Source organism: Dermacentor andersoni, chromosome 2, assembly GCF_023375885.2.
Source record: "Dermacentor andersoni chromosome 2, qqDerAnde1_hic_scaffold, whole genome shotgun sequence".
In the NCBI taxonomy this organism is placed as follows: domain Eukaryota; kingdom Metazoa; phylum Arthropoda; class Arachnida; order Ixodida; family Ixodidae; genus Dermacentor; species Dermacentor andersoni.
Genome location: NC_092815.1, coordinates 255,355,827 through 255,379,694, shown reverse-complemented (window position 1 = coordinate 255,379,694; position 23,868 = coordinate 255,355,827). Strand labels below are relative to the sequence as shown.

General features: G+C 42.9%; 1 protein-coding gene and 1 pseudogene across 1 annotated transcript in view; both read right to left on the bottom strand.

Moving 5' to 3' along the window:
* Positions 1-19,239, bottom strand: part of LOC140216251 (uncharacterized) — a 35,929-nt pseudogene extending 16,690 nt beyond the window's left edge.
* LOC129387131 (alcohol dehydrogenase class-3-like) overlaps positions 1-23,868 on the bottom strand; it is a 762,528-nt gene that overhangs the window by 225,544 nt on the left and 513,116 nt on the right. The gene's annotated exons all lie outside the window — the stretch shown is intronic.

The window sequence follows — 23,868 nt, the reverse complement described above, 5'->3', positions numbered from 1 at the left end:
GCAGCGCGGAACGCTGCGTTGCTCGACGCTCACCGCGTGGTTGGTGGGTGCAAAGTCCGATGCGGGGCGCCTCGTAAGTGATCGCTGCGCCGTAGCGCATTGTCTTACACCCCTTGGTGGGTCGACGGGAACGCTGTCGCGTTCAACTCTTGAAGGCGAAGCTTAAGCGTCCTCCAATTTTTTTTCTAATTGCGTGTTTCCTATACTTAGAATTGCTACTACTGTTTTGTGATCTGATATGCCTTCCTCAATGTCGACACTATAATGAAATGGTCCGTTAGCAAAAATAACAAATCCAGCGTAGATTGATTTTGCCCCTGTGTCCTGGTCGCCTCATGAACTACCTGAATAAAGTTATGCTTAAGCATAATCTCGAAAATTATATCAGCGCTAGGCTTTTCCACTGGCCCCGTAATTCTCGCATCTCAATCGACACCTGGTAAATTAATATGCCCTGTTAATGTAATTGTACTTCTGGCATTCGTTATGTTATTTAAATGCTGGTCAAGCGCATACAAAAATTCAACAGGGCTTCCGGAGGCACTATAGATAACGCCAACTAGCAAAATGGTATTGCCAATAAATAGTTTGCACCACACACTTTCATGCCCGTTTCTGGATGTCACAGTTTCATATCTGAGTGGTTTCTTCACTAGAAGAGCCACGCCACCGCCTCGTGTTGCTCTATCATTGCGGATTGCATTGTAAGTGCTTGGAAATACCTCATCGTCCTTCACGTCACTGTGCAACCACGTTTCTGTTATGGCTATGAGTTCTGCGTCGTGAAGCAATGACATGTATTCAAGCTGTTCTACCTTATTCACTATGCTCCGTGCATTAATGTTCAGTGGCCTTATTTCGGGGTGCCTTGCGCGTCAGTCAACTTTTTCGGTGGCAGGTGGTCGTTCATTGCGCAGTCTCATGCGCACATTCTGCTCCAAGTCCCATGTGTAAGCAATGCTACACATTGATGAAAAGCTTATCGTGAACAAGACTGACCTTTGCGCCATCGCGTTTATCAGTCTGAGCCGATTTCCAAAGTAGTCTTCTTTTTGCGACTGTTTCCGGCGAATAGTCGCCAGAAGCACTAATTTTCGTTCCTTTGAGTTTTTTGCAGTTCTTAAAGATTGCCACCTTTTCATCGTAATCGTACAATTTTAGGATAACAGGTCTATTGCGTGCGGTTTCTTTTGACCAAGCCTGTGCATTCTTTCAACTGATGAAATCGCGACGCCAAGTTTGTCGGAAAAAATATTTTTTACAACTTGCTGCTCGATGTCTTCACGCGTTTCGTTTTCAGTCTCGAGAACACCAAATACAATAACATTATTCCGTCGTGCCCGGACTTCTGAATCATTTAGTCGCTGTTGTTGATACTTAACTGTTCGCTTAACGTCTTCCATCGTTCTTTCTAGAATTTCCACCCGAGCACATTGACTCGTAATTTTAACTAGGCTCTCTTCCAAACTAGCAAGCCTGTTGTCCATTTGAATTTGCTTATCCAAAATTTGTTTCAGCATTTCTTGCACAGTTGGGCCAGGGTTTGTTTCTAGGTCCCCAGAAAGCAAGAGCTTTAGATCTAACCACCACATGCTCGAAACTTCAAAACACTTCACAGGGAGTGAAGTGTTTGAAGTTTGAAATGAAAGTGGACGCAAAAAAAAACTTACCGCAGGTGGGTAACGGTCCCACAACCTTGACAATTTGCATGCAATGCTCTACCAATAGAGCTACCGCGGCGCCGTTTCCCCATCCACTATCTTGGTTATTTATCCACAACCATATCCATTGATCCCACAATCTTCGCAATATGCTAAGGTTGTGGGATCGTTCCCCAGCTGCGGCAAGTTGTTTTTTTTTTCATAACTACCCAAGAAAGTGTATGTAGAGAAGGCGCCGCGGTAGCTCAATTGGTAGAGCATCACAGGCGAAATGCGAAGGTTGTGGGATCGTTCCCCAATTGCAACAAGTTGTTTTTCTTTCATCCACTTTTATTTCCCTTAAGTTACCGTATCTTTATTTAATTTATTACTTAAAAGTGATTTCCTCTATGTTGTCCTCGGTTTCATTGTTTGTTGGCTTCTTATATGACTAATAAAAATCGGGCTGCTCGGTTAGCCCTCTTTCTTGTCGTTTAGAACATGCCACAAGCATCTGTAATGCGCCTTAATACTACGACGCGCTCGTCTGCCAGTTAAGAAGGATGGCGTGCAAGAATCGTGGTATAGGAGATATTGCAAGAATGATCTGCGCAATACTGGAAACGTAATGACAAAGCTGAAGCAAATGACAATGGCTGAATTGAACTCGCGTGGCTTATGGCGACTACAAGCCTACAATACAATACAAGTACAGCTACAATACAACTGCAATAGTTCTTATGACTCCCGAAAATGGCACTGGCTAAAGCTTCCGCAGGGAAAATATAACTACGTTCACTATCGTGGATTAATCAATCGAAAATAAGAAATTACAGAGTAGAACACCTTTCACTAGCGGCATCTCGAGAGTACGATCTGTCATCTCTGGTTACCCGGTCGCCGAAGATGTTATATGGCTGACGTTAAGTCTGTAATCCCAAATCCTGACGAGATTAAACGAGTGTGGCGAAAGCGAAAAAAAGAGGTATGTGCTCTTATTGGCCCCATCTCGTTCTTCAATTGCTCATCATAGTACGTGAATCATGTGGGGACGCGCACAAGCACTATGGTGCTCCGTGGCATGCGCCCGTGGCGCACGCCCGGGCCTACCCGGTCGGATGGCTGCTATGTGCAGTCGCAGATTATATAGGGGTGCCTGCTGCCTGCCTGGTATTTGGGCGCATCAGCTGGCCTTCTTGCTAGAAAGCCACGGCACTGAGCCCACAATACAACGTAAAATGAGCGAAAGGGTGGTTGGTCGTCGCCGCATATCTCAAGTGCAAAGTGAAACATTCCATGCCGTTTGCGAAAGCTGTGGGTTTCACACCCACCATCTGCAAAGTCCATTTCCCTTGAAAATAACCAAAATAAGGTAGCCCAGGATATTTGTAAACTTCCTACTTTAGAGTTCGTGGTTCGAGGATGTCCCGTTACGTCTATCCGCTCTTTAGACATCTCGTACTACGTCTAGAGCATCGAAAAAATCCTTGATGAATTACATAGCACGTGTACTTATAGCAGTGACACGGTCAGTAAGCTCATTGGTCAGAATGATGGCTTGGAAAATAGACTGCGCCCTAATTATTTCGTATTATATGGAATTACCGATTCATAATATGAAGACACCTAGACGTTGGATGACATATTTTCAGAAGTTCTCACTGAACCACTTCACATTCATCATCGTAATCACCACCACCACCACCACCATCATCATCATCATCAGCCTATTTTATGTACACTGCAGGACGAAGGCGATCTCCAATTGCCCCTGTCCTGCGCCAACCGATTCAAGCTAGCGCCTGCGAATTTCCTAATTTCATCGCCCCATCTGCGTCGTCGACTGCGCTTCCCTTTTCTTCGCACGCATTCTGAAACCTTAATTATCCGCCTGTTGTCTAGCCTGCCCAGCTACACCTTTTTCTGTTCACGTCAATTAGAATATCGGCTATCCCGTTTGCTCTCTGATCCACACTCCTCTTTTTCTGTCTCTTAACGTTACGCCTAAGATTCTTCGCTCCATCGCTCTTTGCGCGGTTCTTAACTTGTTCTCAAGCTTCTTTGTCAGTCTTCAAGTTTCTGCCCCATATGTTAAAACTCATAAAATACACTAATTGTACATATTTTTAATGATAATCGTAAGCTTCCAGTCAGGAGCAGACAATGTCTGGCGTATGCGCTCCAGCTCTTTCTTATTCTTCTGTAATTTCCTTCTCATGATCAGGGTTGCCTGTGAGTAATTGGCATAGGTAGACGAACTCCTTCACAGGCTCTGGAGGATGACCGACGACGCTGAACTCTGGTTACCTTGCCGGGCTATTGATCAATATCTTTGTCTTCTGCGTATTAACCCTATCGGAAAATCTAGCATGGTGGGTACTGGAAATTATAATGGGTATAATGGAAATCATAAGGGGCATGATGGAAATCATGGTGCAAATAGTGGGCATTGCTGGGAGGTTGTGCCCACCATGGTGGGCAATGCTGGGAAGCAGCAAACAGTATGGTGGGTGCAGTGTAAAGGATGGTGGGTAACGTTCTACTATGCTGGGAGGCTGTGCCCACCATTGCAGGCATGCTGGGAAGGAATGGGCAGTAGATGGGTATAGTGTGAAGGATGATGGGCTGCAGTGTGCTATGCTGGGAAATAGCTAGAGCCAGATAGTGTGTCGGTAACAATGGTGGGTGTACTTTAAGGAGTGGTGGCTGTGATGGGTGACAGTGTGTAGCAGCAAGCAACATACAGGGCATAAAAATTGACAGTGTATCTGGGAAAAAGCAACAAATTTTTGGTACACCAAGTTTGACTGCTTTAAATGCCAGTTTAAGAACATTTAACTGAAAAGCCTACAGCTAGCAATTTTATATGCTGGAATATGAAGCTCAATTTTCATTCAGTTGTGAATAAATCAGGAAGCCATACAATTGGAATATTAAGCATAATTATGTTATGAATAAAATTGTTTTTCAGTTTTTGATGGCTGAAAATTAAAACTGAACCACATGCATAGTTCTAATTTTTTTTATGTAGAATGATGTTCCAGATTTTTGGCATTCAGCAGTATTATGCGGTACATATGTTAACGTGTCCATGCATGCGTTTTGGTCTAACCCCCAACAAACGCACTTCGACCCCACAATATCTTTGACTTCATCGAATGGGGTCAGCACCAACTCAGGTATAGTCACAGCACATAAGTAATGCTGTTCAATGTAGTGTAATGAACAGCTACAATTGCAACACTGCTGCACACGAGGTGACCGAGCAGATGCTAAAGGTCTCCCAATTAATCACAAATCACCAGTAGTGTCCTGTATCAGGACTACTGTTACAAGAGGGTGCGTTACCTTGTGCTTATTAAAACTAAGTTGTGCTGGAGTCAATGGTGCTGTCACTAAAGATACCAACAACCAAGTTCTGTCGTACCCATTTTTTTCAAATGCATTAATAGTTCAGGCTTTTCAATACTACAAAGGTGACACGAACATTGAACATTCTTAAGCAGAATTTTTCAATATGCAATCGCAACCATGTCTGTTTCCTATGCTGTAAACAATGATAGGCGAATGCCATGGCAATTTACAGCAGCATTTATGGGAAGCTGACTAGAGCGACCTTAGCCATAAGAAATAATATTGTTTATCAAGTCGATGTTTATGAGGTTCATGCTCGTTGAACTATTCAACTATTTCTGAAATAGTAACATTGATGTGTCTTCATGGTTTTCTGTCCAGCTTTGGTCATATACAAGTCAAGCCATGTACTCTCCAACAAAAAAGCTACATTTTCAAATGCGAAATGATGCTTTTACTACAGTGAACTGTACTTTGGCAAGTGACGCGCAGTTCAGCATGTTGCCATGCAGCAGCACATCGTCTCTCGAAAACTTAAGCGACCTGGAGCAAAAAATTTTACCCTGACTGCGCTTAAGCACCTACATTTATAAGAATCTGCAAAACAGCATAATGCACATCTCTACGCAAGGAGGGATGACAGTTTTACTTTTGCGTTCGCTGCCACATAGGCGGCACAGCTTCTAAGCACGAATTTCTTTTATATCACAGTATGCATGGAATAAAACACAAACTCCTAAAAAATATATGGAATACCACTTAAAGTAATATGCTGACTATAGAAGTTGCGTGGTAAGAATCCAGCCCTAGCACTGTTTCACTGTAAAGTGTCACAAAATCCCATTTCTCACTACTTTTTCTGGCGATCTAAACTTGGCTATTCCTATATGAACCACAAACAATGTGTTCGATTCGATCACTTTAAATTATGGTCTTTTAATTTCCACCAATATCTCACTTCAGGTTCTGTGCAGTCTGAAACTATGTATTACATCTTTTGTCAGAAAGTGCAATACGACCGGGACCAAGATTAGGAAGACGCATACACAGTGCTCTTGCACTGTGTATGTCACTTCTTAATCTTCGTCCCTGTCATATCGCACTGCTCCGTGTCCATTATGAATACAAACCAACTAACCCGGCAACATGCCCTAGCAAATAAAACAGTGGACCTATTTTAGAACAGAATGGCGCGCTTCAAAATCGGTGACTTGAGGCCATGATCTTCCTGTCTATGCTATGTAATTGTTTTGGTAAATACATGTCTCTCAGTAAACACCAACTAGGCGAAGAATAAGTTCTTCAGAAAGTTTGATCTTGTCAGCATTGTTTATTCAACATTACATACACTCAAAATACATATAACAGGTAAAACATTATCTTTTCAGTTTAGGCAAACAAGGAATGTTCCAGGACTTGAACTGTTTTAGACCTTAATGCTACAATGCAATGACAAAAAATACTGTAGAGAAACAAGCTCACTAATCATGTGCTTCGCAGTGGGCCAACAGAATAACATGTAAGAGTACCTTAGGTGCATTTAAAGGTGCTGATGTTCATTCACAGAAAGTGCCAATATATTGTTACTGTTGAGAATTGACAAAATATCTTAATCAGAAAAGTAGACGTGCATGCTGAAGTTAACAGCAGAATATAAATTGCTGCAACATGCATCTGTAGGTTTTGGATGCATTGTCAAGAGACACAAAAGAACCAGAGCAGATTTGTTTTCTCACAATGCACAGTAAAGCAGCAATTGCAAACCATTGGTCACATTGACAGGCCTGTTATGTTTCCCATGCGCTGAAATGCTTGCAAGCTGAACCTTCACAAGAACTGTAGATTCAGCTTACCATTCAGAGCTTAATACATTGACAAGCCGCTAGACACAACCTGTGGCACTTGCGACACGGATGAGCTAGCCCCAACCCAGCATTTCCTATCAAACTGCCCTGCCCTCTCCTTACTGCAAAAGACCTTCCTTGCTGGGATACAGAGCTCAATTCTTACGCTAAGTGATTATCCTTCCAAGAGGTACCCTTACCCACCAGAACGCCATATACAACAGCTTGATCCTATACCTGTTGAGTGAAACAATTCACATAACATGGGCACTTCATCACAAGTTCCATAGGGGTTGCCTTTCATTATTTATTCATTAACATCTTTCTTCCTAATGCTAAAAGGTTTATGCATACTGTATTGCCACCTCTTAGGCAGACCAAAGTCCTTCTTGCCACTAAAGCTAGTTGTCAATATCTCTTTGCCAATATAAGAGCTGTCATGTTGATATTTAGGTGCAAAAAGGGCAAAGAGAACAAAGTAAGCACGGATACCAATGTCCATGTGTTTGCTGTTCTATGTCCATTTTACACTGAAGCTTCAATGTGAATCAAGATCAGCTAGCCCAGCTTTCAGTTCTTAAGCAGCAGCTACCATTTTTCAATACCTGGCCAAACCGTCAAAGCCGATGGTTGACATCATCGACATCTTTGCTAGAATGTCAGTGACTTTCTCAATTGTAATTAATCTAAATCCATGAACCATCATGTCCATTTCTTCACATTTCTTCGGAATTCTGGTCTTGTTATTCAGGATTGTTCAGTCCTGTACGGCAGTGCCGATTTTACGTGTTATTCTTTGTACTTGCCTCACTTTGTTGCAAAGAAATCTTTGAATTTCCTAGATGTTTTCATTCTGCCTGCACCATGCTGGCTACTTTTACCACGCTGCTTTTTCCAATACAACATTTTAAAGCTACTTGAGATGAGGCCTAGACTGGGCTTTCAATATCTCTAACGCGTCATAGCCACATTTTCTGATAAAGTACAAGACATGCTGAAGCTGCAATGGCATGAAGTAAAATCATATGTTATCACTATGTGAGCACTGTTCAGTACAATGTTCTACCAGCTCAGAGGCACTATCCAACCACTTGCATTAGCATTTTTGTCATCTACCTCCTAAAGTATGCTGCATTTACGAGACCCAAAATGAATTAGAATTGCTTTTTTTTTATTCGCACATTTAGTGAAGCATTGCCAAATATTAATTACCCACAAAGAACTTTGCCCGAAACACAGTACAGTTTTCCGAGTGCCCTCAGTGCTTCATTTGTTTTCCTCTTTAGCTCCTCTATATTCTAAAGAGGCTTTCTCTTAACCCTTTTTGTACCAAGGACAAGTTTCACTTTCATTTGTTACAGACAAACGAAAAGTGCAATTATTTTGGTATGAACGCAGCACCTCTAGATTGTGCCAGGTTCACAAGAACTATAACGTTATTTTTTGGGGGGCATTTGTTGGCGGGAACAAGCAGAAATCTGGTTCCCCTGGATATTTAATATGGCAGCACAGAGTTGCAAGATACAACGAAGACCTGCACATTTCTCATTGCTGGAATTGTGTTTTTTGATGTTTGCTCCATTAAACTAAACAATTAGACCAGGCAAGCTCTAGCATGTCATGTTCGGAGCTTTATCCAAGTAATGCTGACCATAGCGAGTAATAATGTGAACCTTTGCCAACCTCCCTTGCAAGGATACGGCTCAAAAGAAACACATTGTAGCCTGTGCCTCAGCAATTGCCATTTCTCAATGCCAGTTACAACATGGAGAACAAGAAAAGCACCGTGTGGCTTCCATGCCAAAAAATAATATGTTTCATATAGTTTTGCTGTGGCCATGCATTGATATACTCAAAAACAGGAAAAAAATTGACAGTAATTGGCAACAGAAAATAGGAAACGCACTGCTATTTCAAAAATGAAAGCTGTTAACAATTAATGAGTCATTAAAAATATCAAAAATTTTCTGCTTTGCAGAAAAGGAAAAATGACATACAAAAAGCTACGCACTTGCTTTAGCCTTGAAAATTAGTTGCAGAGAGCAAGATCTGAGGAGCAGGGACGTTGTACGGTTGTCATCCCACATTTTGTCAAAAAGTGCCACATGCTGAGTGCTGTGTTGGCAAAGGTGCTGCTGTGGCGCACAAGCCCACTGCACATTCACAGAGTAAGGCGTTTACTCCTAACCACATCACATAACTACTTGTAAATACTGTAAATATGCTGGTCGACTACCTGAACTTGTGGTGCAAATTTAAAATTAACAAGCCCTTTTATGTCAAGCAATTTCTCAGGACAGAAATGAACTAAACGCACAGATGTTATGTCCACCACAGCAAAACTGATGCAGTCAATGGAGGCTTATGAGAAAGCAATGCAGTGAGCAGACATAACTTTGCACAAGGTCACTGCTTGCCTATGGAGATGACAGCGCAGCATGTGTACCTAGTGACGTGCATCGGTGTTAACGTCCCTCTCCCACCTGAGTGAGAAATTCTCGTTCCTTTATGGGCCCTCTCTCATAATGCATTCATAACCAAATTCAATCTCTTTCAATTTTGTTTGGCAAGTCACAAATGAATGTTTTTCCTTCATTTGTGAAATTGATATACATACAGGTGTCAGCCACCTCCTCTGGAAGCAATAAATCTAAATTTCTGTCCGGTGACAAGAAGCATTCCTTAATGTGAGGAGGCACTGCAGTTGCATCTGCAATAATTAGTGGCCTGCAGAAGAGAGCACAAATGTCTGCCTCTTTTACAAAGAATATCTTTTCGATGCATTTGTAGCAGCCACTGTTTGTTCTGATGAATCTTGTGTCAGATTTTGTTGCCCTTTGGTAGGCAGTGCTGTGAAATACTTGTTTCTTCATAATGAAACGCTCATGCTCCACTGCCCTTGTTATGGATATCCCACAAGAATGGTGAAGTTTATCCTGTTCATTAGCACTGAGAGCTGTAATTTTTCCCTTTCCCAGCAAAGTCAAATTGCAAACATGTAATGCCTTTTTTATGGGTGGGTACCCAATGAACTCATTGCAAAGCTCTCTTTCTTGAATAGATAAGAGGGGACTTTCTATCAGTTGATTCAGCTCTTGAGCCATGATGACTCGTTCAGTTATCTGCCGTGGCAGCCCGTTTGCAGCTGACACAAGGCGCACAATGCTTCCATTCCCCCCCCCCCCCCTCAAATACAAACGCTGAATGTGCCCAAAGTGGTCCAAGTGAGCGAGCACAGCTTGCCAAGTGTTGTAGCGCATGGGCATTGAACGTCATGAAGGCTGTGCCGTTTAATGTCTTGCAGCGGCAAACGAAATTGCTCAGGAGGGCCTCTCAAAAAGAAAGCATTGCCTTAAGATGTTGCAAGTGTTTGACAGCACTTCAAAAGAGCATTAACACACTCCAATAATTATTTGTCTAATCTAAGTTCTGTTAACATTAAACAGAATTTGCAATTAACTTATGGGTTCTCACATCCACCAGCTGCGCTGTAGGCTATGAGGAATGCTAAATGTACGGGCACTCCAGATTAATCGTGACCATCTAGGGTTCTTTAATAAAGTGGAGTTTCCTTTGCCTCTTCCTTCGACTTTCCCACTGCTCTCTGGCACACCGTGTCGGGGGGTGGTTCAGAGCGTGTATATGCATGGAAGTACCTTGGCAAGAAGAAAAGAGATGTGAGAAACTTCTAGACTACATCATGTCAAATGTGCACAATGTCCTCTGAAGCTCCCTGGGCGTTGCCAATTTGCCTCTTCACAGCTGTGATTATCCATGACCCCACGTGCGCTTACTTTTCTACTAAAGCGCAAGTCTGCAGAGGGAAGCTAGATAGAATGGATGAGAGGAGGAGGAGAGGAGGCAGAGAATGGGTAGAACCGACGCAGTCGCGAAATGAGTGAATAACAGCATTGCCACCCTTCGCTCACAGTTCTCATACAAATAGAAGGTGGGTGATATAGGGAAAAGGTGACATGAGAAGGCAAGAAAATGCTACTACTATAGACCATCTTTTATGGGCGCTGCCATACTGCATATGCAGTGGCACCACCTATGGACAGTCGGCATGTTGGCTTGGGCCAGCACTCTTTGTTGTATGCCAAGCGTACAATCGCCGGCAGTTTCTTTGTTTCTTTTGTTCTCGTGCTCGCGCTATCTGCTTTGCATGACCTGGCATCTGCTACATGGGAAACAGTTCTGTGAGACGTACTGAAGCAATTGAAGTCAGCATGGCCGGAGTTTCTGCAGCGCTGAGGCGGACGTAGCACCAAGCATGATGTGTGCGCGTATTTGAGCCTAATGTCAGCATCTGAGAGGAGTTTTGAATTTCTAGAAATTTGTTTCATTAAAGTGACCTTACTGCGGCATTCTCGCTGTAATTTTAAGGTATGGTCTAGCAGCAAAGCATAGTTTCGAAGCATATGACTACCCCAAAAGCGTGGGTTCTCTTCTGTTACAGAATAAGTTGTGCTGTTTAATTTAACAGGTGTTCAAACTGTTATCTGCAGATAGATTTCACGGCTATATACCTCTTTTGTTGGACGAGGCTTCTGCCCACGAATAAACTAGTTCTGGTTAATAATGACAGCATACTGTACAATGTGAATTACACTTTTCAAGTGGTTAAGTGATCATCTGCAGACTGCGTGATTTTCCGAAGCAGTGGTAGATGCTGGGTTATAGATCGCTTTGTTCTATATAACACATGGTCCAAGCATGCGGCATGACCATGCGAGGTTTTATTGTAGCGTTAGAACATTTTCCCTTTTTTTCTTGCAAAAGAAGAGAATAAGAGCTGATATTTTTTTGTTTTGTTTTTCGTCTCATCCTAGCAACCACCTGTCTTATAGAAATTCTGTTCTAAGAAATCGTTGCCAGATTCATTATATTCGATCCCCTTCGGATATTACTTCTTTACAGAGCAGAAACGCAATGCCAAACCACAAAGTCTACCAAGTTTTACGAACTGCAGTGATTGCTGTATTGAGAAAAGCCATCAGCCTCAGACAGCAGGCTAGCATAGACACTTCACAGTGACTTCAAGTCTATTAGACTTGAAATCATCCTTCTCATTCGACATCCTTCTTGTGGATTTTAAGTCTACTAAACTTGAAATCGAAGAGAAGTATGCCGGTGACTGACGCAAATATTTCATAACCATTGGCGCTTAGACGGGTCGGAGATGCATTGGGTCAGCCGTACACGAGCATGCACTTTTACGTTTTAATTCCCACACCAAGCGATCAGACAGTGAGATGATTCTCTTTGTCGAATGCATATGGATATAATCAAAATAGTTCACACACCGCGGTTGATGATGCACGTCGCTTGTTTGTGCACTCAAGAGAACTTTCCGCATATTGTAGTTACTGCTGTGCCGAATGGCTACAAAGTGGTTCCTCGACGACCTTGTGTGCACTGACATCACATACATTTCACAGAGAACAAGCTAAAACATCTCCAAATGGTTTTGCCGCACGCAATAGCAACACGTACAAGACGTACACGTACAACTCGCACAAGCCAGAGAGGAGGAAAGGCTCATTGCGCAAACTTTCCTCCTCACCTGAATAAATGGTCCTTAGACACGACAGCGGTTGCAAGGAAACTAGATAAACTTAAGTTCAAGGCATGGTAGGGTGTGCTTCTGCTATATCTGAAAAATAAAATAATCCAAATATGTCTAGCGGACAACTGACGCACGGCGTGCAGAAGCAGAGCCGCATTAACTAAAGCACATCGGAGGGTCTTGGTGACACGACAGAAGCGGTCACACGTCAGATCAACACTTCTGTGCTCGCCGTGGTAGCTTTGCGGCTATCGCATTGCTCGAGGTCATGGACCTGATCCCGACCGCAGCAGCTGCACTTTGATGGGGGCGAAAGAAAAAAAACGCTTACCCACTTAGATTTAGGGCCACGTTAAAGAACACCACGGTGTCAAAATTAATCTAGAGTCCGCCACTACAGCCTGCCTCAAAATCTGATTGTGGTTTTGGCACGTCCAGCCCTGTAATCCTGAAGTTTAATGCTTCTGCCACGATACGATGTGCCATGTGTGTTATGTGTACTACGTAGACAAACAGCAGTGGAGTACGCAAGGTATTGTTTAACATCAACTCCAGACACTCGTGTTGGACTAAAGGTTGAAGTAATTAAGCATTCACCGTAAAGCACCACTAATTATCGTCGATCAATTGAACCAGCACAGAAAGCTTCGCTTACATTGATTCTCACAGTACGTGGGGTCTGCATAACATCATGCACATGTGCCTAAGCACATAAACACACTATGAAACAGCAGTGCTTCAGAATTCAATGCAGTATTACTAATAACACAGTGAAATGAGAATTACCTGCTCTGTCAATGTCACGGGCACCCAATTCTTCCTGAAGAAGGATGTGGATGCCTTCCGAGAGCCGATACAGGTGCTTCCAATACTCAGGATGCAGAATACCATCAAGGCAAGGGAGTGCATAAAACAATATCCATTGCCTCCACTCAGATGCCTTCCAATGGCCACGATCTTTGAGCGGGCGCAGCAGCCTGGTCACGCAGTGTGGGGGCTTTATGGCAAGCAGCCGCGACTCTATCCTCGCAGCAACTGAAGGCGCACCTGCAAACATCAATAATGTAGAGTAAGTCACCTATAACAAAAAAATAATTACCGAAAACACGTCTCAACAAAACCAAGGAAGTACATTGTGATCTTCATGCTTACAGCTGCATTTCCAGATGTGACTCTAAACATCACGCTTACCTCGAAGATGAATTATGACCCCCTTTTTTAATATTGCATGTGCATTTCTTACTATAATGCACGGCTGAACTTGAATTCATCTCATGTGAATGCATGTCATACGCTATGCAGCCACGAAGTGTGCTCAATTAAAAAGCAATCGTGTCACAGTTACAGTTGACAGCACCTCAAGTCATGGCATTTACATGACTATGACAATGGTTCATTGCATTGCATTTCAAACACATCTCACACATGTAAATGGTGGTAGAAATGCGGTTCTGGCACAGAAAAACTAAGTGGGAAAGCTACCAGAAATCGAACTAGCCCAATGTCGAATTCTGTTGTAAATGGTGGTGATAATGCACAAGGAATTGAATGCAGCAGCGACAATGCTCTGCAGTGTGAATGGTAGCTGTGACGTTGAAGAGAATTTACTCAACTAAGTTCCATTCAAAAGAAGGGTGGCGGACTTGGCTAGTTGGCATTCAAATAATTTTGTTGCAAGAACGTATGGTGCAATACCAAAAAATATACATATAACACGACAAAGAGACGGACTAAAGACCTAACAGGTTTCGGAATGCACACTGAAATGCTCTTGTGATAATCAACATCAACAAGGGCATGCAAAACAAGGAAAAGCGTCGCACTATGTGCACAAATACAGTTTTTTCCTTTGTTAAGTGCAGAGAACGAAATAAATATGGCACTGCCAAACATGTCTCTTATGTTTTTAGTTAATTTTTTTATGCCGGACAAGGAGCATTTGTACAAATAAAACGACGCGTGACTTGCAAATAGCTCTTTGCGATTACATGTACGAGTGAATTTTGCCAATTTAAATATGCTGATATCCAAAGAGGTGATCGCATGTGTTACATCGTTTGTGAAAGTTACCAGGTACATCCTATACTTTGGGCTGCCAGGTAGCCAAAACCCCAATTTCTGTGTGGTTTTATTCCTAAACTAAGACACTCTGCGGATTTCTACTCCCTGCCTCCTTCCAAATTTCACAGAAACATGAAACCTGAAATTAAAAGACCCTGCCTGTAATCAATAAGCAACTAGCTTTGAAGCCTTTGCTTCAAAAGAGTGCCTATTGGGTTTCAATTGAGCGATGACTAGTCATTCGATGCAATGACCTCACAAGTACTACCATCGTCATCATAATCAGCCCACTCTTATGTACACTGGCGGAAGGATAAAGGCCTCTCCCAGGAATCTCCAATTACTCTGTCTTATGCAAGCTGATGCCAACTTGTGCCTGCAAATTTTCTCATTTCATCACCCCACTTACCCTAGCAGCCATTCCAAATTCTAATGAACCACCACTTAATCTGTTTCTATTCTTTAGTAAATTTCCTTCTCGTGATCAGTGTCCCCTGTCAGTAATTGACCTAGATAAACATACTCCTATAAACACGCTTCTAAACATACAATCTAACGCAAAAGTTTACAGAACACTGGATCTGGAAAAATGCTGTACGTCTTCGGAGCCTCCGAACACAGCCACTTTTAAGTTTAGGTGTACAGTTAGACGGTGCATGACCTTCACAGGGCCAGGCCTAACCCAACTTCCACTAAGCAGGATCAACTTTGGTACAAACTTCATGTGCACAGCCTGAGAGGACTGAAGCTTGTGCATTTCGAGTTTGAAGGCATGTTTCAACTAATTTTTAACATGATATATTATTTATACAAACTTTTTTGTTAGGAGGTCCCCCCGACAGTTCTTACTTCGGGACCTCCGAATGTGTACTTATACCCATCTTGTATTTGTTTTGTCAAAAATAAATATTGATTGATTGATTGATTGAAGGTGCTGTGGATATCGCGCTGTCGGTTCGGTGGCTGATCGCTTGGGGTTCAGTTGAGCGATCATGGTAAACAATTTTGTCAGTCCCATCGACAAGGACAATTACGCTATGAGAACTCGTGCCTGTCGGTTGCGTCATTGTTGGCCTATTCTTATAAAATTGTGTCAGCAACACACTGTGCTGAATAGTTGGCCAATTGTTGGCGTCGCAGTGCCTTGTCAATCTCTTATCGTCCCAGTGTTACCATGTCTTAAACAAGCACATGAAGGCAGGCACCCGCTGCCATGACCAGCAAAAGGGGGCCAATGCTGCAAGAAGACTTTGTTAGCAATGTGACGTTTTTGAAGTGTCTCCCAAGTGTAACGCAAGGGTTTATCAATGAATTTGCTAGCCATCAATGCAGTGTAGCAACTACATGTTTCAAGTTACAATCCGGACGAAGCCCGGGCTGCTATTTCTAAGTGGAGTTACAGTCTTACACCACAGACATTATCAGCACTGCACTGACGTAAAGCTACATACCAGTGGAGTTCCAATGCATTACACAGCACGAGTGCCTGCTGTAGTGCACATCTGTGCAGGTCCTTTTTTTTTTCGGGGAACTGTTCCCTGATATCAGGCTGCACAGCTGCTGAAACATGCATTCCAAATGTTTTGCGATTAATCCGCTGGGGCAGGGCGCATGCTGCATGGCACCATGAGAAAGGTGCATTGTTTAAAAGACTTTTACATCATTTTAGAAAACAGCCACCGTATCCTTAGGTACTTTCGAGGATATATTCTGCACTTTGCCACAGAAAAAGAGCTCCTAAAAATCACTTTTTTATCCCTTTAAGTGCATGAACAGTACTTCTTTATGATTACATACAGGAGGATGTGCTAGTGTCTGTGACTAACTGGGACCTCAAGTTGTGTTCATAAGAAGTAGTTACTGTTGTTGTAGCCAGCTTTTTGTTTCGTATACTGGACACACAATGCATTTTTGATGACTGCTATTCTGCCGTCCTTAATGTAGGCAGCCATGCTACACTCCAAGCTATGCGCCAGAATATCCAAATGACACGTGAATGATCAAACAACACTGAAATAAACTGCATACAACTTCAAGTTGCTACATTACCAACATAGAAGCGCTGGTTGCTGTTCGTAGAAGTCAGGATCGCCTCAGTCAGTTGTTTAGTGACACCTTGAAGTACACAGTGCATGTACTCAACACTTAGACCGTTCACGAGATCCAAACCTATAAAGAAAGTATGCATTGTGCGAGTCAAGCCAGTTCCTAGCATGGTTAGATCAAAGTAGCATACTGTGCAAAAAACGTGCAAATAAAATTTCAGAATATGAGCTGCAGGTATTGCATTCATCCAACTAACCAACTGCTAGCAGAAGTACAGGCACCTACATGTTAAAATGGTGAAAGTTCGCCAGGTTGGGTTCGATTCAATGTGAAGCAGCAGCAACTTATGAAAACAATGAAATTTGAGTAAGGTTTTTCCAATTCACTGTGAATTGATACCACCAGCGATAATAGGCAAAAAGGGAAGTACTGTTTTCTCCCTCTGTCTATTGTCATTTTTAGCAGCAAAACTTTTCATTTCTCTTTAAAATGTAACAGTGAAAAATATTCTGAAGTTAAGATTACTGCATAGCGCTCTTGCCACTGAGGTGCTGTCTAGCTCAACTGAAATTTTATTTTCCCAGTATACACAAGAAACAAACACTTGACTAAAAGCAGCCACAAACAGCTTGACTGGTCCCACAAGGCACTGTTCATAACAGCGCAAGTACACTTCGTACTCCTTGAAGGGCACATAATCAAGAATACTAACAAAATAATGCAACTGAAGACATACTAAACAATGACAAAAAGAAATGTAAAAGGAAATATGTCAACACTGTCATAGGACACACCAGTGACAGGATAACTAACATGCATTTAAAAGGGCCTGAACTAGAGCTTGTGGGTATGGCTTCATTACAGGGGAACAGCGCCAAAAAATGGACAGCACTTGTCCTGTACGTCTTTCTTGTCTTGTTTCTTCGCACTTTTTCCCCGTAATGCAATATTTACATGACATAACAACACAACAATTGCTTACTAAGAATAAGAGAAACACATTAGACCTTTTTCACCTTGCATACAACCCACAAGTACATGTGACTGCACCAGAGGACACACTTTTTATAAAAGTAAACAAACCGACACAAACACCTAATGCAAACATTTGTTACTCAATTTCATTTTGCCAAAATTAGGAGCCAATGAGAATTATGCATGTGCCAATGATAGCGCATGTTTAGCTAAATATAGTGCCAACAACATATCCTACTTCTGCTAACTTGTACTTCCTCAGCCTAAGCATACATACCATAAAATTACAAGCAAGCACCCCTATCCATGCAAGTGGCCACCTCCAATTTTCCTGCGACTTAACTTAGTACCAACTACTGAGAAATGCCTCCTTCCTCTCTCCACCCTGTTCACTACTTCACGAGGTTCAGGTCCTCCTTTATTAAATGTGATCCTTTTGTGAAATTAAAGAAAACTGTAATTTAATGAGGATGACAAAATGTATTGTTCATCCACACGTCTGCTGCTGCCTGAAGTGGCACCAGCTTAGCCACTTTTTGCATAACTTTGCATGGCCTTTTACAGTCATTAGTTATGTCAGAGTAATCAGTTGCAAGATGTCCCGGTTCCCGATGTAGATTTGGTGTGCAGTGCTTTGGCAGGTGGTCTGTACTTGACAGCCAGGCAGCATGCACTTCTATACAGTGAGGAAAATTTTTTAATGTTGAAGTTGTGGAGCGGCATCGGCGAACCAGGTGAATTGTGAGCTGCTGGTGCTGTGCAGTCACAAGATTGCACGCCCCTACAGCCCGAGTACAAGGAACCCATGTTTTGGATCCAACTCAAATGTTTCAGTCATTTAATGGGTTTGGGAACAATGACGCAGAATAAGAAAAGTAAATTCATGTTAATCAAAGCTCTTTAGTAAAGAAAATACTGACAAAGAAAGACATACACCAATCAAGTAAAGCTTTTTGTCTTAAGCCGTAAAGCCTTGCTTTAAAGAAAAAGCTTCCGTATGGAAGGCGCAATGTATTGTTTTTTTTCTTTTTTAAGTTTTATTTGTCGGTGTATGTCTTTGTCATGTTTCATCCTGACAAGACGGGCTTTTGCCAAACTCTCCATTGGAAAGAAAAGGCTGCGCTGTCTTTCTTTTTTTCTTTTCATCAGAGGTGTTCCACCACTTCTTTAAGTTTGGTCAGTGACCAAGCGAATTCAGGGCTATAGTGCAATTTATTATGAATGAGCACAGTAAGTACAATTACGCACTTGTGGTATTGACAGGACAACACTTAGCTTTTGCTACCTTTCAAGTTCATCAATGCTGATGGTCCTTTCACACCATTGATGACATCTTTGTAATCAAGTGCCATCTTCATATCTCTCCTGACGAGGTCCGAAGTCCGTGCCTCAACTGGCTCATCTGTGACGTATCTCATGCTCCCTAAAGAAAAGAAGAAATGTGAAAATTGTATAAAACACCGCAAAGATTGCATATTTGCGCAGAATATTTTGCACATAGTTGGTTCTAGAGAAGAGTGCAAGAAAGTGACATACTACTCACCTTCCACATGCTCGCCCTTATAAGGCACCAGGGGCATCCAAAGTAGCCGTTGAAAGGCACCACGTTTTGCACAGCTGCCCTTGCAGGCGCATCCACAGAACAACACAGCACGAAACGCATAAGCGTATGGACCCTGTTCTGGTAAGTCCATGTCACTGGATTCGTGCTGTTCACTTCTTGCACAAACTTGTCAAGGAAGAGTTGCATGTTTGGATGCGACTTACCAAACCAAAGTCCTGCAAGTACCGGGTGCTTGAACCGCAAGTGCGGTGGCAGTTCATTAAGAATGAACTGAATAGGCCACACAGATGTTTTTGACGACTTGAAGACTGGGCTGCCATCGGTGTTTATGGTCAGCGTCAAGTCATCATCTGCAAGGTTTCTTGCCTTCTTCAGTTTAGCATAGCACCGAGCATTTGTGATATTACTTATTTTCGATGCCGGCAGTCGTACTTTTACCAAACACGACTCTAACTCAGATTTCGTTTTTTCTATCAAAAAGCTGAGCTGTTTGTGGAAGTCGAGGATGATAAAAAATGAGCCTTGATCTTTCAGGGCCTGAAGGCTTTCAGTATGCTCGCAAATTTGGCACTGTGCCATTTTACCTTGTGGAGTCATTACTGCGCTGCATGTTTCGCATACATAATAGTACCGTAGCACTTCTGCTTCATTGCTCCAAAGCTTGCGAAACATGTTTTCGCTGCGCGGCAATACACTGGCACCAAAGAGAAAGTTAATAAGCTTTGAAAGATCACCTAGTGCCGTCCAAGTGAGACCGTGGGCAATAGCGTATGTCATAACTGTTGCAATTGCGCCAGCTTTCGTGACTTCTGAGCCTGGCAGGGTTTCCTCGCTAAAGCCAGAAAACTGGCGATTGTCTCCGCTCTCAGACTGTGCCTCCTCAAAGCCGTCGCTCTCCTCACTACTATCTTCAGAGCTCCCTTGCTCGTCGTCACTTCGTGTGTGCGTGCTACTGGACGCAGAACTGCACGGAACTGTACCCGCACTGCCATTAGCACCGTCGTTATCGTCCTCGTCGCTCTGTGCGAAACACGCTGCGCTGGTTTCTGCCGAAGCCGGAGAGTCGTCTCCGTTGCAGCGACTTGTGCTCGCGACATTTGACGCTGCTGCGGCGTTGTCCCTTAGTCGCTTGTAAAGACTTGACACAGGCACCTGGAAGAACTTGTCACGATCCAGGTACTCCTTGCGCCGCTTCGAGGGGCGGGATGCCGACATATTTCCACGCTGCTGCACCGACTGGGCCGACTGAGCGAGCGTAAATAGGCGTACGATTATTGACGACGGTTAGCCACGTGCGGTTAGCCGGTTCAATTGGCCGGGTTAGCCACTATAAACGTAGTGTATTGATGAATGGATGAATGTGCGTATGGATGTATATTGTGAACATCTTCATTGATAAAAGGGGGGGGGGGGGGGTTGGCGCTCGTTATATAGAATCACATCAGTGCTTATTACCGTCATTGAAGGCCTGCGGTTCCGGCCAACAAACCACCGAACACGATAAGCATCTATTACTACAAAATCAATTACGTTCCTTGTTTTTGCGTCACCACTATTCCAGATGCACACTCTATTCTCAAACGATCATCGGCTCAAACTTCTTCCTCTACTTTTTTTTCTAGTTGAATACAGCGCCATCCCTTGAGTAAAGAATACGCTACGGTTCCAAAGATTTTGCGCATAGTGCCAATCAAACACAGTGATTATTTCTGTCGAGGGGCAGCGCTGCCATCCCCTTTTTTGGGGGGGGATTGAAGCGGAATGTTTGGTGGAGGAATGGCAGTACGCGACAATAATAGCGGTGGTCACGGTTGATTGTATTAACTTTACTCTATGGTATTAATACGTTGCTACCATGTCCTGTGTCTACTTAGTGCTCCTTTTGAGAAGCTTGAAAATGTGTCAGCCTGCTCGATTTTGAACCCTTCATTAATTTTTTGTAGGCTGTAGTTTGCCACGAAACGCAAGAACTGAGCACCATGCATTGCAAGGTCAACAAACACAAAAACGATATATTTAATTTGTTCAGCTAAGCTAGCAGCAAAAATCAGAGCACGTCGTTAAGGTTCTGTCCTCTTTCTTTTTTTTTCTTTTTTGGTGACTGGGATGTTTTTATTGCTCTACAGGCGCGTACCTAGATTTTCATGTAGGTAGGCTGAGGTGTGGATTTAAAGGATTGTTCATGTGATGAAATTATCTATATATATGTAGTTTATACCGCTACGTGTCGACATCGTGTGTGTTCGCGTACACCTCCGTTTAAACTGGGGAATGTACATGTGACTCTTTTAAGAAGCTTGTATCATTTGGTGATTTTATCTTGTCCCCTAACGATAATCGTCATCTGCCCCGGTTGCGCTTCTTTTCTTGTAAACTCTGCGCTTGCTACTTTCCTGCCGAGAATCTCACACTGCATGAAAACGCGCATGTCCTTCGTGACCTGGAAGAACAGGGCGCGCAGTCTTAAAGGCAATGCGGGCAGTATAGATGTCGATTGTCGTTGTGGGACAAGATAATTAAGCCTTGCAAGGGTGCAAACTTTTGGATAGCTTGCTGTGTGTATAAATTAGTTAATGTGTCGAGCGGCCACAGCTTGGTGAAGGCTCACTGCGTGACATTGCGCGATAGATTTACCAATTGTATATGTTGTTTTCAACAGCTCTTGAACTTGAATGTGTGTTCACTGGGACTCACTCAGCCTGCGGCGCTATAACAAGGCATTTTCACCTGTGCTCAAAATGAGTGGCCGAAACTAACTCGAGCGATGGCATCAAAAAATTACAAAGGAATCGAAATAATTTATGTGAAGCGGAAAGCAAAAAGTATAGCACGCACGGCTCTCAGCTCCCGCTTACATCGAACGAATTCTTGGACGATACACCGAAATCGACACATACAAGAATCCGATACAGAGTCTCAAATCAAAATGGTTTTTCCAGCGAAACAAAACACAAAAGAAGAAAATGACAGTGCAGCAATTGAACCGTACTTATTTGCAACGAACAAGCAACTCAGGAATGAGCAAATACTGTGCAGCAGCTGGCAGTGCTGGAAGAATTGAAGAATGGCCCTTTGGGCGTGTATGTGCGCGGTTTCACGTTGTGCTAATTAACAACAATGGCCCCAACTACGATGACTTTCTCGACGGAAGAGGCACAGCGCATATCGGGGGCAAGAATTATTTGCCACTATATATATATATGCACACACAAACTGACAAAACTGTACCAAGACATTAATTAAAATGTAACAACTCACTAAAACACAAGCAGAACACAAACTGAGTGCAAACATTCCAGCTGTTAAGGGGCGTTTATTTATATCATTCGGCAAAATGTAAACGCGGTCGCTTTCCGAATAAAAACCCAGGAAGGAACACACTGCAGAATTCTTGGTCACGTTTGTTTATGCATAACACTCACCTAAGCGCGCACTTTAGTCAATGCTTGCTACACTTTGATAATGTTTTGCGGCTATGTTAACATACTTGCAATTCCTTAAGCGATTGCGTTTAACATAGAATACACAACATTTGCACGGCACCTCCATATAGACATTTCGCTTGAAAATTATGTCTGTAGACAATATGTAGCCTGTGTCACCTAAATTTCGGTCGCAGACAAAAAAAATGCATTAATAACTTTGCTACTCGTTGAAGATCGGCAAGCGAACTTTCTTCTTGAAGGCACTTTCTCGCCACGGAGTTGTTTTCTTTCGTCCATACGCCATGAAAAAGCCGGTTGTAACGTGGTGCTGCAGCCGAACGTAGCCGAACCAATCCGAGGTCACTGCGGTTGGTACAGTACGGTGGTACGGTTGGGCCACAACACGCTCCGTGGGCCACGATAAGCTACGATGCTGACGTACGTGAAGTACCACGACAAATATCGGGCTATTTTGCCCACCAGACTGATCAAAGTTTTTTCCCCGAAATCTGAAGAAGATTTCGACAAAGCCAAAATCGTCCAGGCGTTCTGGCGGAGCGAGGACGGTGACATTCAAGGATACTTCCCAGCCTTTGTTGTCGCTCTGGCAGGTGAGTGTGCCCTGCAAAATTTTCACCTCTCTTGATGGTTACTGTTGCGGATATGGTCAACTACATTCCTTGCTGGTTAGATGTATGTGAAACGTAAATTTTCGCTACGTTGCCGTCGCGAACTGACGTGTGCTATGTCGTGTTCCTTGTACGTGCCAGTATTGTTGATCTAGCCGGCGACGCATGTCATTTGTAATGCCTGTGTGACGGGCCACTTTCGGCCCGATCGGGACCGGAAGTGGCCCGTGTGCAGCAAGTATACCATTCACAATTTATTGTTTGCACACGCAAATGTTCTTATGCCAGCACGTATGCATGCATGAAATACATGGCCGTGGGTCTCGACAACGTTGCACCTGCGTGCTTGTCTAAAGGAACGCTACCTGCCCTCATATTACTTTATGTACCGTACAATTCTAGCAGTCTGTGAAGGCCAGATTGCCAACTATACTTTAATTCTTTACCATAGTTTTGCATGTTACTAAATTGGCCTTAACTGAATTCAGTTATTAACTAATAAGTGTCAGCATCACTGTAGTGTTCGCCGACGCCTGTGAATAACTTGTACTGTATTAAGTTGCTTTTCCGCGTGTTTTGGTGTCATTATAATACCGCTTCCAGCTGGTGGTAAGTATTCTAATTCTATACTTTACGTTCGCTGCTAGTACAATTGTTTCATAAGTTCCTTGCAAATTGATTTTTGTTTGGTAAAGAGCAATATGATCGAAATGAATGTCACAAATGCGCGTGCTGGTTCAAATATTTAATTTCTTTTGCCT